The sequence below is a fragment of the Cyclopterus lumpus genome, chromosome 13 (assembly GCF_009769545.1).
Source record: "Cyclopterus lumpus isolate fCycLum1 chromosome 13, fCycLum1.pri, whole genome shotgun sequence".
Lineage (NCBI taxonomy): Eukaryota > Metazoa > Chordata > Actinopteri > Perciformes > Cyclopteridae > Cyclopterus > Cyclopterus lumpus.
The window spans coordinates 4,980,503-4,997,966 of NC_046978.1; positions in this window are offsets into that span (position 1 = coordinate 4,980,503).

A 17,464-nucleotide genomic window follows, 5' to 3' on the forward strand; every position below is an offset into this window, starting at 1 on the left:
TTAATGGAGAAGTAAAATAATTATTGAATGCAACACTGTTCACAATAATGGCAGATTTAGCATCCATGTAGTTTTGTAATCATTGTCCATGTCTTTGTTGGCATGTGGCGTCTATGGAGTTGTTCGCGTCTCCTTGCATCTAAGCTGCTGTAGTTGATTTGCATGTCTTTGGGGTCATTTGGCGTCTGTAGTCATTTTGCATCTTGTTGCGTCCCCTGAGATGTGCATCACTTTGTGGTCATCTCATGTGCCTCTTTGTAGTTGTTTTGCATCTATCCATGACGGTTTTGCGTTACTTTACAACAATAAATGTTATCACTTCAAACAGATGTTCAGGGTCCGAAGACCCCTTGTACCCCAGGATGTGCGTCTTGTAGGCCTATTCGGTACTTCATACGTGAATACAGAAAGTAAATTCTGAACCGGAAAACCCCACATTGAGCTATAAATCTGTTTTGTTTTCCCATCATTGATCTAAAACATTTTTTAGAGTGGGCTATTAACCCAAATCAAAGTAATAGGCCCTGAAATGTACTGAAGTCCTCGATGAGCAGGTTTCAGTAATCCAACACAAACTGAGCCAAGGTCTCATGGCAGGACAGGTATTCGTTATAGTCACTTATTTAAATCCTTGGTCATAATAATACGGAAGAGCAGGATTGTTGTCATTGTTTAGCGCCAGCCTCATGTGGAGTAGATGCGGGCATCAATACTATTTAATCTTACTAAAAGGTGTATTTTGCGAGTTTCCAATAAGTCATTTCATTTGAGTGCCATTAGGCGGGGCGTGCTGTGCCTGTGTCTCTTTCTGTACCTAAATTATCTGACCACTCAGTGGAGAACGGTCATCAATGAGGCAGTGACTCATCCTCCCTCTCTTTCCCCCTCTCTCTCTCTCTCTCTTTCTCGCCCTCCCTAATCCGAAGTATGACTTAAACCTTGCATGACGTCATCGAGCCTGTGTGATTGAATCAGGAAGCCCTCAAGGACAACCAATGTTAATTTCATATACACAAGCCTGCTCCCTCAGTTCTCTCACCTCAGCGGCAAAACATACTGTACATAAACTAATGCATTTCCATTACTAGGTTTGTTGCGGACAACATTTCTATTCAATTTAACGCATAACCAACTAATAAAATATAACTTGTGAAGATGAAACTGCCCAACAGTATGTAAAGTTGTTCAAATGAGTTCCACTTAAAGCAGCTACACCATTAAGTCTCTTGCAGTCTAATTAAGTGCTTTTACTTTGTCATATTACTATATTTACTTTAGATCTGGATCTGAATTCTTCGTAAACAACTGAACATATATTAACGTGTAAATCATTATTACCACATTTAGTTAATTCCTTAATTGGGGTCACCATATAGCATTAAAAACAACACAAGACAGATAGCATCAACAAACAACTTTTGAATAACATTAGTAACGATACAAAAAAGAGGGGCATACTGTATAATTAACTTATTTATTTAAATGTAGTATTTTTTAGTTATTATAGATTTAGAAATTCTATTCCAATCTGGCCATAATAATATTGTCCAAACCTCAAATTTAAAGATGTTGGCCAAAAGCTGCCATAACCTATTGCTGATCAATATTTCTTTATGTTACAATGGATGAGGTGAAGGGGTCTTTCCTCATGATTAACACAACAAGTATTATCAATACATCTGCAGCTGTGTGTAGTGTCTCAGCTTCTTTCAGCTCATTGTTTTGGTTTCCCAATCTTGTGTTTAATTAAACCACAGCTTGTTTTTCTTGTACTGTAGAGGAATTACATGATTAGGATAAGAACGGTTTAGTGAGAATGTATATGTTTTAAAAGTGAATCGGCCATAAGAATGATTTATTCTGAAGAGCCAAGCTGGTTTCATGTTCTGTAATTTGTACCCGGGCACGGGGACACACTGGCTCAATGTTATCTACTCTTACTGTTTGTCTTTCCTGACTGTCTGCTTCTCCCCGATTTCAGTGGAAAAACATTCCTACCTCTTAGTATGCATGTGTGTTGGTTGTGTCAGTTATGATGGTCCAAGGAATCTGCCCTGTGTAACAGCGCTGGCCAACAGGAAGCACATTCCGCTTCTTCCTGTTTGTGGCCCTCTCTCACTTCCTGGTAAGTGTCTGATAACTTACAAAACCACTTAATCACCCTTTTGCCCAAAACTCTTACCAGCAGATTAAAATATGTGGGTGGTGACATCATGCTCATATATTTTTAGTGTGTTTTTAATAATGGACCTGAGGGTAGGAGATGATAATGATTCACTTGATAAGATACATGTTTGTGGAAGTATCAGCTCAGGTATTATTGTATCAGACTGATAGGCCATTTTTTAATAAAACATATCGAGAGCAAAGGGAGGCTGCATACATTCATAAATATGAGTCAAGCAGTGAGATCGGGAATTTACCCAACCAGCTGACGAGTCAATGAAACTGCTTCTCAGCTGGCTCATTATGAAACTAAAGTGAAACAGAGACATAATGGCTCTGCCTGATGATATTTTGACACTTTAATTTCACCTTTATACAACATTTTTGTAGACTTGTCATTTTTTGCTTAATTCCAGCTTTAATTCAATGCCTTTTCTTTTCTCTGTGGCTTCTGTGCATTTTATTTTTAGCCTCACAGCATCTATAGGCAACCTCGTCTGCTACAAAATGATGTTCCCATACAACTAAACAGCAATCTCAGTTGCTTTAAGAGGGAAACATATTTTCTCCCAGATTACGGTTGAAGCTTTAAACACATGGTTAGCATTGTAAATAAAACAAAAAACACAACAAAGATACTCGGTTATGTTTAGGTAAACTTAGTTTAGTGAAGTCATCGTGGTTTGGCTTAAAATAAATATGTTTGATATGTTATTGAACTTAAGGATGTAAATAAAAAAATTAGTGAACACACAAGGGACACAAATAGCAGTCTGCTGTGTGAAGGTCCTGTGTTGTTTGACCTACCCCTCCATCTGATGTCCTCCCTACACAGACTTCCACGGGCTATAATTGGAAACATATTTGTGAGTCATGGGACCTACGTCACAAACAAAAGTAATCCGGGTGAAAATGTGTTTCCTTTGAGACGTAATTCACAGAGCAGTTTTGTTGTATGGGAATGTTATTATTAGGAGACCAACATATTCTAGGGATAGCAATGGTCCTTTGAGGGTGAATCCCATTGACATGGTTTATCCCCTGATCTTTCCCATAGTGCATCATTCGTCAACATTTTCAATTACCCTTTAAAACAATTACCCTTTAAAACATCTCAAAAAGTACGATATGGAATGACACAACATTTGGTACAGACATTCATGTCCAGTCTTTTGCTGACTTTCCCCCTATAGAGCAGTCATTACGTATAACCAAATACCTGCGAAACCATCCCCATGTACTGTACCACCAACCGCATGTAAATATTGTCATTGTTGGTTCTAGACGCTTTGTGTGTAAGTCTGAAATCACAATCTATTTCCTGTATATTGCACTACATTAAAACACAGCCATGTTATTTGAGCGTCTGAACTCTGAGTGTGAATTGTGTGGCAGCCTCACTTACCCTACCTACCTTGGATCGACGTGTCCTTGGGTAAGACACTTATCCCCAAATTGCTCTCGAATGCTGTGCCTTGGTGTATGCTTGGGTATGAATGTTTGTTAGTCCTGATGGGAAGGTGGCACCTGACATCACTGTATGAAGGGATGTGAATGGGTGAATGACATGTAGTGTAAAAGCGCTCAGAGTGGTCGGAATACGAGCAAAGTTCAATAGTACAAGACTTTTTCTACCCTCAGAAATATTCTCAATGGAAAGAAAAATTCTGACAAGTACTCTTAATTATGTGCACTATACAGGGAATAGTGAATCGGTCCATGAGGGAGTGTTTTTGTTTCATAACTTATGTCTTGGGCTGCCCAGTGGTGTCTAGCACTGTCACCTCACAGCGAGAGGGGTCAGGGTTTGTTTCCCAGTCTGGGCGATCCTTCTGTGTGGAGTTTGCATGTTCTCCCCGGGTCAGTGTGGGTTTCCTCCAGATTCTCCGGCTTGCTCCCACAGTCCAAAGCTTAGGTTAATTGGACTCTAAATTGCTTAGGTGTGAATGTGTCTCTATATGTGACCTGAGATAGACAAGCGAGCTGTCCAGCTCCCCGCCATCCTGAATAAGATGATCGGTTCGGATGATGGAATGGGAACTTGTATCTCTTCATTATGTGTAGCCGTTTATTAGCCACTATTATTATTATAAAGAGAAATATGGTGTAAAGTCATCAATCATTAATTTTATGAATGAATAATAACACATCCCCATCTACATCAATGCATACAGTACATTAATGAATGAATGTCCCTCTAAGTACGACTATGGTGATATTTACAGTTAAGTGCTCATAGCCAGACGAGCAGACATGAGAGGAATGGCTGAGTCACCATCAGTCCCCAGCTTTGTTTGAGTTGCCACGGGGGGGGGGATGTTGGAGCAGCTCCAGCGATTGTGAGGACCAGGCGTTGTGTGGCAGCCTCACTTCCCCGACTCAAGTGGCCAGAGAGATAAAGAGGTTAGCAGGGGAGCATGCCAGCTGGACCCCACTGAGCAGCGGCCCAAACATAAACAAAGGTTTAAGGTCAATATAATGTGAATGCAACACCATATTCAGCTGGTTTTGCTTGTGCATAAAGCTGTCATTGTTTCTCTATGTTGCTTTTAGGCAACATAGAGAAATCAAAGCATTGGATTTTCTTTGTGAGATATTTAGTATGTCAGTCACATTATGACCTGCAACCCTGTGAGTGAATGCTACTGTAAATGTCCAATTTGAAGAGACAAAAGGGACACATTTGCGCAACTCAAGTCTAGACAGGAAGACATGTGAGGAGGTGGGAGGAGAAGGGAAATGCTCATTAGGAGTGAGATTAAAGTTATCTTCATTTATCTATAAGTCTGTAGACTCCATCGTGGTCCACTCCCTTCCCCACAGGAGTAAACACAGGAAGATGCTGCTAATTAGTGTCTGTGATGCTGAAGACCTCACGATATCATCACTGATTGGATAAATTCACCATCTGTGACCATTTATCCTGACCAATCAGATGGGGCTGTGCGGACTGGCTGACTGGTTTGTGAGTCTAACTGTGGGATTATGCATCAAATGTGTGTCATGTGTTATACACAAACGTCAAATTAGTGAATAATGTTTGTTTTAAGCCATAGAAATGTGGTGTTGGTCAGTCAAATGCTTTATTCCGATATCTACTGGATGAATATGAAATAGACAGACATTCAGGGGTCCCATGACACTATGGGGATGATATTTTTAGTTTTCAGCTAAATATTACATCATATAAGCATACAACTAATGGATGGATTACCATGAAGTTTGATGCGGGCAGTCATGTTACTGAACCTCTGACTTTTATAGCACCATCATCAGGTTAACGTCCTCATTCATCCAATACTTTTGTTTTTGACCAAGTACCTGAAAAACATGCAGATCAGCTGTACTTTGTGTGCTGATTAGCAAATCTTAGCATGTTGACTCGCTTTATTACAATGGTATAAATGGGAAATATGGCATGACTGTGCCTACGCAAGGACAGCCCTCCAGGCTCTCAATTTTGTTTTATAGGACCTTAAAATACATGATATACTATATAAGTGGGTTCTAAGTCAAAAGTGGGTTCTAAGTTCAAAGTGGGCTCTATTAAATATGTAAAATATATAGTGGTGTGATTTTGTTTGTGTTCATTATTTATTGATTCTGCTTTCACATGTTGATATTTTTGTGATCTAAAACAATTAAAATATTTCCCCTTACTTTACAATGTGTACGTTAATATTATATAATTTTTACTTTGTATTTTTTCAGATTGTTTAGTTATGGTATTTTTCTGTGTTCTATTAATCTTCACTAGTGCAACAGTCACTTTAAAAAAATGCATCATCTTCTGCATCATCTTATTTTATCTTATGTCCGGAAGTAGGTCAGGCTCAATAAAACCCACTTCACATTGTCAAATGACCAAGCTGTACTTTTTATATAAAACTACCTCCTGCCTCACCTCTAAAACATAATTCAAATCACAGGTTGCACAGACACTGAATAACCACTGGTCAGCCAGTGCCTGCTGCTGAAGGAGTTTCTTTTTCAGTGCTACAATCCTTTAATCAGACAAAAATAGGAAGTCGTCATGCGGTATTTGAGAAGTGGTTTCCTGTTGGAACCGGCTGCAGGCACAGACCCAATCCTGACTTCTGCTGTGTGTGCCCACTCTCAAAACGGATCATATTATTATTATCAGCATCTTATGTGGGAAAACATATGGGTACACTCCAGCAAACAGAAATTCCTTTGGCAATGTTTCCATGACCTCAAATGACTACATGGCTTTTAAAGAGATGTGCTTACGGTGTTTGTGAGGGAGGTTGAATGATGGTGTTGGTAAAGGGGAAGCTGCCTTGGCAGAGGAGGTGGTTGTCTGCTGCAGAGCTATTTAATCAGGAGGAAGATCACATGCTTGTGTAAGTTTATCATCCTATGGTCATTAACTGAGTCTGTGGGGCAGACCTGCAACAGACTCTTGGTGTTTCCCACAAGGATGAAGGGATGTTTCTGAACACCAGTGGAACCAGTGCTCTGCTTTGTACTGCAGTAACACCATGTTGTGGTATTTCTACTTTACTTAAGAATGAACTCATGCCTTACTTTTTACTCGTGACTTTTGCTATTTGTGCATTTTTATAATGTTGCATGGCTACTTTTACTTGAGAAAAGGGTCTGAATATTTTCTCCACCCTCCCTCCTCCTCTCTCAACCTCCACCTCTCATATTCTCTCTTTCACAAGTGTCCACTCCTCCATCTCTTCAGAACACCTGTTTCTCTGTTTTTTGGACTAAATACCACGCAGCGCACTCACCCTAAACACTTTAAAACACTTTAACGGAGTCATTTCACCTTCTCCGGCTTCCCTCCCCCTTCTGCCTTCATCAAAACAGCATTTCAACAGTGGACTCAGGCTGAGACTAATTGCTCATAATTTCACTTAGACACACATTCACCTCCAACCCCAGTGACGCGCTCCTCAACAATCGCAATATCTCACTTACTTTTTTCCTCCCTTCCTCTCCTCCTCTCTTTCTTTTATCCTTTCTCCCAAGAGACTTGATTTACTTGTGTCAGGGACAAGGACATCTGCCTATTAGCAAGTGCTACTGACGTAGCCGTCGCCATCCCCTCCTCCTCATCCGCCTTCTTCTCCCGCTCCTCCTCCTCCTGCCTTACTCAAATTGGGGTCACCAACCTTCATCGTGCAAGCTGGTGAATCATCAGTGGGACTCGCGTCGCACAAGGAGGAGGCACGTGGCCTGTCCAGGATACTTCCGTCCTCCTTCCCAAATTACCAGGGTAACCCGACATTGTCTGCTCTCTACTGTCACATCACTCTGTCGCAAAGAGAGGAATAAAGAAAGAGAATATGAATGAAGGGACGTAGTGGTTAAGGGGAGCGGGGACTTGTGAAAGATGCAGTATAATGTAAACTACATAATCATATTCAAAGCTCACCGCCTTTTTCTTGCTTTATCAAACAGCTATTGTAGTGTCATGATATAAATACCTCAGTACTTATTCACTGCATAAACATGGTGGACATAAAGTAGACTAAAAAATGTGGCCTATACCCCACCATTACCTCAGCATTTTAACTTGTTGCATTGCTCTATTTTATCATGTTTAAAACATATACCACCATGCTTTTCAAAATGACTTTTGTGGGCGCCTCATCCAAATTCAGGGTTGGCGTTGGTTATCCCCTGATCTCGATGTTGTCGACTTGTATACTTTCATAATTGCTATCGCCGGCGGCTTCAATGTCGCCGACCCCAGCTTCAACATTCTAGAAGTTAGACACAATATACAGATTCATGATCGTCATCTTATAGAAATTACAACAAAATCACACCTCACAAAACAAAATGTAGGATGAACATAGTGCTTATTTTCCTCAACTGTCTCTCTTGTTGTTCTTTGGCCCCACCAATGCTCTGTGTGTGTGTGTGTGTGTGTGTGTGTGTGTGTCTGTGTGTGTGTGTGTGTGTGTGTGTGTGTTCACAGAGGGCAAAGGTCAGCGCTGGCTTGGTCCGAAAGCATGCTGACTTGGCCGCAGCTTATTTGCTGATGCTATCTGTGAGTAGGAATCTGAGTAAACAGTGAGGCAAGATAACAAGGAGAACACACCTTCCTTCTCTCCTCTATCTTTCGGTTCTCCACCACAAACTTCCTAAATCCTTAAAGAGAACAAACAACTCTCATCATCCCTCCATCTCTTTCGCATCAGCCTCTTGCGAAATCTGTATTTAAAATCCCTTTCAAACCTAAAGACCGCTCTCTGTCTGTTTCTGTCTCCGTCTCTCAGTGCCAGAGAATGTAAGACTTGAGTGCCCTTCTCCTGCCAGATCTCTGCCTTCAAGCTCCGTCCTGTTCGTCTTGCTGAAGATATCAACGGACACAGCTGTCGTGACTGGACAGGCGGTGACATCCTGCCAAAGATAGTAACAGCGAGATGAATCACTTGATTACTTTAATCAAGCCAGAGATGATAATTTATTTTAGCACAAGCACAGATAAGTTTATGCTTGTGACATGATTGGAATCTTTTCTTTCACATTTTCTTCTCAAACATTCAGAGGATCTGGAAATGGGCCTGACCCTGTTTCAGGGTCTAAGAAGAGTCTGGACTGCGTGTCACTGCAGGTCACACCTGGACACATCTGGACAGTGGAGGCTCACACACTCCGAGATAGCAAGGAGATACATAAATAACACTCAGACATATGTATAGTATGTTCTTCATGGGAAATACACAAATGCAGATGGGCATGCACTTTTCTGCACCAAAGAACATCCTACGTGTGTGTGTGTGTGTGTGTGTGTGTGTGTGTGTGTGTGTGTGTGTGTGTGTGTGTGTGTGTGTGTGTGTGTGTGTGTGACTAAATGTATGTTAACTTGCACACACACATGTAGACCAGATGCAGCTGAGCCGTCCTGCCATGTCATGAGTTGTGAGCCTGCGTTTTTATTTTATGTATAAAAGGAGACTTGTGTTTTATCACACTATCTCCGAGAGAAATATGAGCAGGTGCTGCAGCTGTTTGAGGGGCATGTTAACCTCCCAGAAGAGCCCACTAACAGTGCTGGACAAAACATTCAAAATGAAAGCTCTTCCTCGAGGTCGATCCACAGATACAAAATCATCTGTGTTGTGGAATGCTTTAAATAAATAACTGGTCATCTGCAGTCAAAGCAATACATAACGGTGTCAGTTCTCATGGGTCTACGTAACAGTATGTATCATAAACAATCATCTTTTTTAAATGAGCAGTAAAGGGCGTTTTTTTCCAGGCAATTAAATGACTAAAGAAATTAAACCTCAAAGTTCAGTCTTGACCTTGGTAGGAGTAAAATAACAGTCCACTTACGTATTGCATGGTCGTACGGACTTCATCAGCAAATGCTCATTTGACGATCACATGAATGTTATGGGCTTAGGTTCAAGCAAACACACTGTTTAGTCCTTTCCTCACAACTTTGCTCTTGTATTTTAATTTATTTCTGCAGAAAGTTGTCTTGAACTACATCCCCTTCCTGTAATTCTTTTTGTTATAGTTTCCATCATTTCTCCATTTATCCGACAAGAGGGTGTGCCACCATTTACCACATAGTTATTTATTCACATTTAAGGGAGGATTGCTGTTCATATACAAATACATTCCTTTTGTCAGCCTTGTGGCTTTGGTGCTCCACAGCCACTTGCTGACTCTGAAACCAGTACTAACTCCTACTCAAACCACATCCCAGACTGGGTCTCACTGTCTTTAAAATTCCCATTCTTTGGTCACCATACATCCCCTCTCTCCTCTTCCTCATCTCTCTTTAAATCAACCTCTGCCGTCTTCTAATTGTAAAGTCTGTGTTTCTTTTCAGATGTAGCTCATGCACTATCTTCACTCGAGCCCATCTGGCATCTTCAAAATCTCTCCCACCCATCCACATCCTACTATAAACTATTTGCATGCAATGCAATTGGTTGTCATGGCGACGGGCTGGGCCGAGGGGTTGAGCTGCAGGTGTTCCTGTTTGGGTTTGGTGGCGTGGAGCGCTCCGCATTTCTTATTTTTAGTCTTGTGGAGAGCTCTTCTGCTTGTGGGTTGAGTGAGGCACTCGCTTGTTTGTGTATTTATTTCAAATAGCCAATGACTTGTTCAGGTTTGTATCAACAAGGAGGGCCAACTTCCTGTTATTACTGACCACACACACGTATGCATATACAAACCTATAATATATGTACTGTAATTGTGCATCGGTATGCAAGCGCAGAGACAGACACATGGGCTGTATGTGCACTGCATCCGCTTTCCGAGACAAAAAAATGGAAGCAAACAGTCTACTTGTCGAAATGTGCACGAACTGCAAGACACATCTGCCGAAATCCTCTCCTTATGTGTGCTTATCTGTTGAACTTATATTTTTTAATAGTTTTCTTTTCAGCAGTCTCACCGCATGCTCTTCTGACAATAAAAGGGCACCCAAAGTTATGATGAGCTGAACTTAAATCAAATCATCCAACTTTATTTGTATAACACCTTTCATTAGTGTATTTCACAGTATTTGACATGGCTGACAATAAGACTGCACAGTTGAAGAAAGTAAACAATTGGAGACTAATGTAAAGAAATAATGAGAATGTAAAATACCTTTTTTATCATGTTCAGGACAGTTATGTAAGTAATATGTAACTCATTCACTGATGAATCTCCATCTCTGAACTCCTTTAACATCAGAGATTCAGAGGATATTTGTATTCAGCCCTGACAATTAATAATGAATAATAATTCATTTCCCCCTTAAAGAGAAAGTGCTTAGCTCTTGTCTCTGTGACACATTATCCACTTTGCTGAATTCTCCAGGATAGAATGAACATTGCTCATCGAGGCCGGCTGTGTTAGACAAACCCCTCACAGGGGAGAGTGTGCCAATATAGACCAAGTTTGGCATCTGTATTTTACTGCTTTCTACAATATACACTGATTATATTAATCATCTTGTACCGAAGCTAGAATATATTTTAAAAGCTATACTCAATATACTCATAAATATAGTTTAAAATGTATGCACTATAACTTAGCACCATTTCATCATTTTTGGGTTTATTAAGTAGGAATATTAATTAACTTTACTGTTACTGAAAACTTTGATTCTTTTTTTATGCTTTCATGATAGATTGAATGTTCACTAAAACATTTAAACTGTATTTAATAGCATAACGTTTGTTTGTTTTCTGATTCAAGGATACATCCAGAAATTTGACAGTAGCTTATAACTGTATTTTTTTAATATATATTTAACGTGTCATTGTCCTGTGCTCCTGTTTTCTGAGATGTGTGTACTTCTAATTGATTCTGAGGTCATTATCTTCCATATATTATGACCTGAAAGGGGTTTGACTTGAATCAAAGTCTACAATTATTCTTTCTTCAATCTAAATTAGATCTAATTAGATTTGTCAATCTCCTACATGCATGGTACGGTTTGTTGCTTGTTTAACACCAATATTTATTTTCAAAACTAGACAAAGCTATGCTATTTTGGTTATTTTGTGTTGAAAATAATATAAATGTTAGCAAATTAGACACTACAAACCAGTGCAGCTGATAAAACATACATGAGAATATGTCTCTGAAATGATACATGTGACACCCTAATTAGATTTATAAATCACAATGCTGCTCTAACTAACAACATGACAGTGACTTGTCGGACTTTACTGTACAACATATTGAATCTTTCAGTTGAGTTCTTTTATTCCTCTAGGAATTCAAAAGACAAAGCACACCTTCGATTAACCCACATGGTTACCTCTGTGCAATAAGAAGAGGTAGTTTTTAGGACAGGAGGGTGTGTGCACGTGTGTGTGTGTGTGTGTGTGCACGTGTGTGTGTGAACTCAGATACACTGAATGCTGAATCACTGAATGAATCTGTGAAGCAGCAGTAGTAGTTTCTGGAGTGTGTAGGTGGGTGATGAATGAAAGACGAGTCCATTACTGTGTCAGTGTCCTTGACAGAGATAATGAATGCATACCAGCTTAGGATTCTCTCTCTCTCTCTCTCTTTCTCTCTGTCTCTCACACACACACACACACACACACACACACACACACACACACACACACACACACACACACACACACGGAATGACTCTTCAATGACTTTGTCTTTAGCATCTGCAAACATGATATGACTGAAATGTTTGCTTTTTATTGCTCTTATTTTGGACATTCGCCGTATGTATATTTACCCTGTATTTGCTTTCATATTTTTATTGGTTATAATAATAATGATGATTATACACTTTATTGATATATCACTTTTCTTAACAAGGTTACAAGGTGCTCAGAAAAGAAGAAACAAATGCAAGGATCATAAAACACAGGGGGATACAAAGTAAAAATAAATGTCAAGGATTATAAAACCCAACAATTTATAAAATATTAAAAAATGCAGGTCCTATATGGGTCAGCAGTGTCCTTTATGCTGTTTCCTATCCTAGCCACACAGAGTCTCCCAGATCAAAAAATCTAAGAGCTGTCAGCAAGGAAACAGGAAAGGGAGTAATGAAGAAAACAAAACAATGAAGGAGGTACAAAGGCAGGTAGGAGCTATAACTGTAAGCTTGTATCCTTTATTAGTATCTGTGTCTCTGTCTGTGTGCACATTCATGAAGAATGTGTGGCCGTGGAGTGGACTGTACTCCTTTATGTGAGCATCTGAGGAAATCTTGTATTTGTCGCTGTCCTTTTCTCGACTTCCCTCGTTCTGACGTCCATACGTCCTCCAGAGCACATAACGCTCACAAATCATCCTTCTGCCTTTTTTTGCAGCGTCATTCTGCTTTAAGACCCACATGATGTCTAAAAACAGCAAAGCATGTCAAGGTATTTACTTTATATTTTACTTTATTTTATTATATTTTTTGTATATTGGATTATGTTAATATTTTAATTGTACTTCGAAATAATACTAATAATAAGAGACCCATAAAGCATAGAAACTCAACTGTATACTATTTCTACGTACTGTGTACTACTACTTCAGTGGGAAACATTGTATAAATATAATTACCTGACAGAGGAACCTTGCAGGTACAGATTTCACTCACAAAATATAAAAGATGAAATATGATGCATTGTTAGTTCCTTTAACTATTCAGCATCATATAAGATTTGAAAGCTTAACGTTCAACAGACGTTATGCATTTAAGCACATTGTGCTGATAATGCCTGTCTTTCACCCTTTACTTGAATTAAACATTTGAACGGAGGACTTTTACTGCCATATGCTAATAGTTTTACTAATAATAGTTTACAGTGTTACTTACAACCACTGCCAATACCAACCTTCCCAGTTAGAGAGAGGATGAAAACGGAAGCCAGGCGGCGTTTGCCTGGAGGCCCAACATCACTAAATTCGCCTCCCAAAAACACATCCAAGTTACTCGGGGCCTTAGTAAACTTAGCGGAGGTATTAACTTCCAAACAGACGTATTAGTTGCCTGCAACATCATCACTACGGTTACAAAGTAGAACTTGGGTTTGTTTAGTGGAGATGTTATGAGTGTGTTATAAATTAGTCGGGCAAACATGTAATTTGAATTACATGAGCGTTGTTACAGTAGCTTTTCCCTCTGAGCTTGTTGACACTCAAAGTTATTTATTATTATGGAATGTGTCACATGTATAAATTGCTCCCGATTTGACACCGCACGTCTTTGGGTCAAACAATAAATCATTAAAACATCTAAACCATGAGTTGTCTTCTCATTTGGTTATCGGTGTGAGCTAAGCTCAGTGTGACTAAGTGTACATTTAAACTTTATAATAGAATGATGATGAGGAAAAAAACATTTACTGTAAACAAATTAAGTCCAAACTGTCTGTGTTTTTATTCTGTGAAGTCTGCAAAGTGTCATAGTTGCACATCTAAGGCATCTGGAAAAAATAAAAACATCAATAACCCATTACATCTACACAATGAAGGTAAATGTAAGGTCATTCCAGAAATGCGCTGCATGTTTGTCATTCAGACTGTTTCCTTGTGAGGCATCGATCACATTAAGTGTTTAAACATCAATCTTTGCTTATTTTTAGGTCTGTGAAGCTTTTCTCTCATGACTCACTTTGTTCCATGACGTGCTCTTCTCAGGAACATTTGATTTTGGAAAAAGTCTGTAGACGGACCGGAGTCATTAAGCTCAATTGTTTCCATACATTCCAAAACAACACTTCACATTATGTTGATCAGCGTCACTTAAAACAGCGACGGCGCTGATTGCTAAGTATTAGTTGTTTTACAACAGATCTGCAACACAATGACACATTTACAAGCCGACACACTAATCCCATTCATTATTTTGAGCTGTTTCCATGGTTTAAAGTAAAGGGACTTTCCCACAGGTTTACATGAAGTGAATATATAGCTGGGGTTAACTATTCAGAGAACATAATTATTGATGTGTTCAACTGGTCTGATAAAAAAAAAATATGCCTCATTTATTTGATACCCAAGCAAATTTAAACATTTTATTATTTCGGGTTTTCCATTGACCTAACAACTTAAAGATGCAAAATACAGCCGATTTTTTAAAATAATAAGTCAGTAACTGCCTCACATTTCTCGTCATATTCACAATTCTCAAAATGGTTTAGCCACCTGGCCGATATGAGTAAAATCGTCACTCCCCTTTTAACTCTGTAGAGCTCCGTCTGGAGCATGCGTCAGCTCTGGGAGACGGAGACAGACCTTCTGTCAGCGGTCTGATCTCTGCCTCCACACCTGATCACCTGTCAGCAAACCTTCTGATGCTGCTGTCAGGTTGGAGCCACCAGCCCGTTGGGACTCCCAACACCAGCCGAATCCAAGCCACCACAGTCGCCTTTACCTGCTGTTAGTAGTTGGCTGTTTTACATTTTGATAACTGTACATTTACATTGTATGGACTCAGTAGTAGCGGTGAAATGCAGCCTGAATTCTCTCTCCGTGCAGCAGCCATGAGTGTGATCATCATCTGACCTCCACTAGCACCTGCACCCCAGTTCCCTCATCAGCTCCTCACACCTTACCTTTAGCCACACAAGTCATTCCAGCTGAAGTGATTATATTTGTCCTCCCTTCTTATGCCCTATTGGACTGAAATCCTTGCCATACCTTTTTTTCTGTTCAGTGATCCAGTAAAATAAAAACATAAAGACACAAAGAAGTTGTATTAAAATCACCCTGTCTACATGAGTGTTGTGCACAGATAATGTCTGATGGCCTTTTATTGAAGGAATAAAGACTTATGAATTCCCCTATTATCACCGTGGAAGCATTTACTGTCACTGAATAACTGATGATCACGTTGATCGATGAGAAATTTTGTGCGACACTTTGCTGAAAGAGTAAAAAGAAGAAAAGAAGTAGTTGAACAGAGAATAAGTCCAAACGCCCTCCTCCCCCTCCTCCTCCTCTTCGCTCTGTGTGGAGCAGTATGGAGGTGGGAACACTGGGATGCAGGACGGATGGTTGGCTTGTTAAGAAGGCAGAAAGGTATTACTTTAAAAATCTCTCCGCCCCCGTCGGAAGTCAGCCGACGGCTTTTCCAGAGGATGGGAAACCTGGAGGCTGGAATTACTACTCATTTGGAGAAGCCAGATCTGTGGCTTATAGGCTGCCTGAACCATGAAGGCCTGTATCCATTTCTACAGAACAAATGCTCACACATCTCAGAACCTGTAAAGGTCCATATCAGTAAATGTATCATGTCAGTCCTTTTTTTTGTTTTTTTAATTATAGCTTTAGGGTTGGAAAAATAATTGTATAGGCAACCCCACTGTCTTATATCTTTATCAGATTATTCCAGCTGTATGATGGTTACAGGGAATGGATCAAACCCTCATGTATAAATTTAACTGACATGTTGGATATTTTTAGAAACCTGGGTTTCATATATAAAGTTCTAAAGTTTGGCTGCTCAACATGTGTTTGTCATGACTGGCCACCTGTAGGTCAGTGAGGTTTCAGAGGCTTTCTGAAATAGTATATTCAAATAGTGTATTTAACATTTAACATTTCTCCTGACTCACTGTTATATATGATGATGTTATTGCAGTATGAAAACCGCTCACAGGGACCAAGCTTGAGTTATGCAATCCATCACCGTGAGCATTATGTCACTTTTATTGTTATCAAAGTGGTGCAGTTGCAAACAGGGAATGTGATTACAGTTCAATTCTCCCTGTTAGTGCATTGAATAGTTTGTAAGAAGTATTCTGTGTTTGATCTCCTCATCAATTCAAACATGTTTTTGGACTCTAATATCAGAGTTCTTTTGAATTCACCAATAAATAATAAGTTTTAAGACAGCTTCTGTTCAACATTAACAAAAAACAAAATGGCCCCTTAATAGTCACGTTGATGGATTACCAATTTCTAGCAAGATTTGAGTCTGCATATTGATTTTTTACTCCATACTAAAATTATTTTGAATAAAAGCTGCCTGGACGGTAAGAAATCAATCTAAAAACGTAGGTATGCTTTTGGAAAAAGCTCAGTTAACTAACAAAGACCACACAATTTTAGTCAGCAAATTACAGGGAATTGGAATGGCAGATAATGGAGGTGGGGTTAAATGGAGTTGAGCACAACGGGACGGACAGAGGGTCAAATGAGGATTGATGATATAGAAACCCAGAGAGTGTTTCATCGTCCCCCCTTGTGGTTTCTGTAATGATAGAGAAGGACAAGACAAAAAAGAAAAGGCACTTTGGTTAAGAACTGACAAAAAAGAAGGAAAAAACTGAAGGTGAAGGAGGTTTGACAGAACAATACAAAGGAAACTAGATCAGAGTAAGACCTTGGTTTTTGTTCATGAAGTTGGGAAATTCTGTACAGATTAGGTGTTTCAGTTAAATTTGGATCACGCTGTCGTTTTTGAGATGAAGATGTGTGAACATTTACAAATGGACAATTTAATCATTCTCTCATATTTCATTAAATTAGTTACAAAAGCATCCTGAATCTGGTAAAATAAACAAATACATAAATCAGTAAATTCTGTGTGCTACAAGAGCAGAGCAAGTGTGTGTTTGTGTGTAAAGTTGTTCTGCACTGGGACAATTACTCTGCCTCTGGGATGAATGAGGTCTGTGGATTAGGGTTGTGTGTGTGTTTGTAGGGAGTAGACGGAAAGAGCAAGTGGAGGGGATAGAGAGGAGGAGCAGAGGGACGTGGGCAAGCGATTCCCCAGATGAGATCTAATATGTGAGACGATGCATCCCAAAGAGACGTTTTCTCATGGGTCCACCCCATGAATACCAATTCCCCGCCACCCGCTCTGCGTTGAAAGGACAAATGCACCTTG